General features: G+C 36.9%; 1 non-coding gene across 1 annotated transcript; it reads left to right on the top strand.

Moving 5' to 3' along the window:
• Positions 1 to 2,146: 2,146 nt before the first annotated feature.
• Positions 2,147 to 2,219, top strand: TRNAA-CGC (transfer RNA alanine (anticodon CGC)). Its single transcript has one exon. It is a non-coding gene; the product is annotated as a tRNA-Ala (tRNA).
• Positions 2,220 to 2,658: the final 439 nt, after the last annotated feature.

Genomic DNA, 2,658 nt, shown 5'->3' with positions numbered 1-2,658 from the left:
CATATTACAAAAGTTGTAAACATGTTTCCGAAAAGTTTTATACTACACAAAATTTCGATAGAACCAATATTTAACGAAATACACGAATTTTAAAATAACAATGTTTTTATATCAGTGCCTCCTCAATCAGACGAATACAATGAAATGAAAACAAATGACTCTACGTTTATTAAGGCGAATTTGCACAGTAAACTGAAGACATTTAATTAACACTATTTTAGATGGATATAATTGTAATCTATTAGACCTATACAGTGCGTTTCAAAAGTCACGCATGTTTTCTGCTACAGCTAAATGGAAACGTTTTTCGAAAAACGCTCGGTAACATCAAACAGTATAATTTAAAAGATACTTTTTTACAAAAAGAAATCATTCTTGATATCATTGTTGTGCGAGTTGTGGCGTCATCGGAAACATTTTTAAATGACACCCTATATTTTTCTGTATGCCATCTGAAAGATTATAATATTCTCCATGGCTACACAAGCTTTCAATTGTTTTATATAACTTAACAAACGTTGCTTTGATACATTCTTTAATAAATCACCCCCAAACCAATGTCAATATAGCATGGATTGTGTATAGAGATTATTATTTTTTAACTTTATTTTTCGGCAGAGGCCTTTTTCCCAAAGGATTTACCTTTTTTCTTTTTCTTTTTTTTTATATTTCTTAAACTAATACGAACACAACACCTTTGAATCTCAAGGAGGGACTCGAACCCACAATCCTTCGGACGAAGTGATAGAGGTATTCCGTGCCTCCACCGCTTGCACTACTCTTTGAGTTTGCCAGTTTAATTTTACACTGTTTAATCACTCCACCTTATGTAAATGGTATTTGATTTTTAGTCATTTACGCGCAAACCTCGTAAGACGCCTGCAGACTGGATTTCTTCACGTATGTTACTTTGAAGAAGATTGTTTTGTCTCTGAGCCTTATATCTGAATTCGCTGACCAAATGCAGCCTCGCCTCGCCACTAACACTTCCATATTTTATTTTAGGAGTAGTTTCATAATGGCGACGAATATAGTATTCCTTCATAATGGACACCACTTGGAAACACACACAACTTTGCAGCTTAGCTCCGTAATTCATCTTTCGTTGAAATGTTGATTTTCGAATTGCGCTTTACTTTCTTTTTTATTCAAAGTACCTGAACTTATTATGCTACTTGTAACACAAACAGATCTGAGTAAAACGTCAGTTTCACACTCTGCTCTTCCTCTCGCGACTGAGATGTGCCGAAGATACAACAGAACAAGTTCAAAATATAGTATTCGCATTTACCGTTACAGAGGCTCTTCTCTGACTTTTATCCTCTTCCCCTTCCATCCTTCCTGACATTCAACTCAACCATTGTGTAAAAGCCACTTTGCTAGTTCTAGCATTAAATTATTTATATTAATTGATAATATTTCCTTCTTTGTTATAAAATTTAGTGATTTAATAATTTAATCTGAATAAATGTTTTAATCCAAAGGGTTATTGTTTTCATCAATTACTCAAATTCTTAATAAAAGGAAAGAAGCAAAATTTTGAGGGTCTGTTATAATACTATTTAAGTACCGCAAACCAGGGTTAAATTGGCCCAGCGCGTGTTGCTTGGGTCCACACACGATAAAGAGTTTTAAAAACTTTCGTATTGTGAGTTTCATCCACATCATTCATTTCCACGCGCCATACGATAATCAAATGTTTTAAGTTAATATTCGAGGAGAAAAATTCGCTCCGGCGCCGGGGATCGAACCCGGGTCCTTGGTTCTACATACCAAGCGCTCTGATCACTGAGCTATGCCGAATTCAATCCACAGCACCGGATCGAACTCTCCCCCTTCAATGTTTCCCTTTGTGGCCTGACTCCAATTTAGGCATATATGTTGACGTATATGTTCAATGTCAACTGCCATTATACTAGAAGCGCACTCATCTGAGTGACTTGTTTGGCCGGGAATCCGTAGTTAAGTGCACAGTAATCTGTACAGCCTGCGGATTCCCGGCCAAACAAGTCACTCAACTGAGTGCGCTCCTAGTATAATGGCAGTTGACATTGGACATATACGTCAACATATATGCCTAAATTGGAGTCAGGCCACAAAGGGAAACATTGAAGGGGGAGAGTTCGATCCTGTGCTGTGGATTGAATTCGGCGTAGCTCAGTGGTCAGAGCGCTTGGTACGCAGAACCAAGGGCCCGGGTTCGATCCCCGGCGCCGGAAAGAATTTTTCTCCTCAAATATTAATAGCCAATATTACAGATATCATTCTGTAGTACAAATTAATAAATCTTCTTCTTCTTCTTCTTCTCCTCCAAGCTTTAAGCCTTTTAAGACTTGTTGCGGCTTCAAATTAATTACAATTACAATTAATAAATCTATCATATAAATATTTTAAGAATCAGGATTGTCTGTAACGCCTTTGTTGGCCACCTGTGATGTTCATGGCGTTTGTTGTTGTAGAAGTAGTAAATTAATATTGTGTAAACTTCCTCTTTCCCAGCCGATACCGGTGATTGATAGAATTAACCCTTGATAGAATTAACCCTTAATAAATCTACTGACATGAGTCTGTCGCATTTAAGCATACTTAAACCTCGGGCACATAACTTCATGTCGTTTAATATCGCTCGTGCTAGCCATACTGTAACTGACTTATAAA

The sequence above is a fragment of the Periplaneta americana genome, chromosome 3 (assembly GCF_040183065.1).
Source record: "Periplaneta americana isolate PAMFEO1 chromosome 3, P.americana_PAMFEO1_priV1, whole genome shotgun sequence".
Lineage (NCBI taxonomy): Eukaryota > Metazoa > Arthropoda > Insecta > Blattodea > Blattidae > Periplaneta > Periplaneta americana.
Note: the sequence above shows the minus strand (reverse complement) of the source record. Positions and strands in the feature narration are given on the sequence as shown.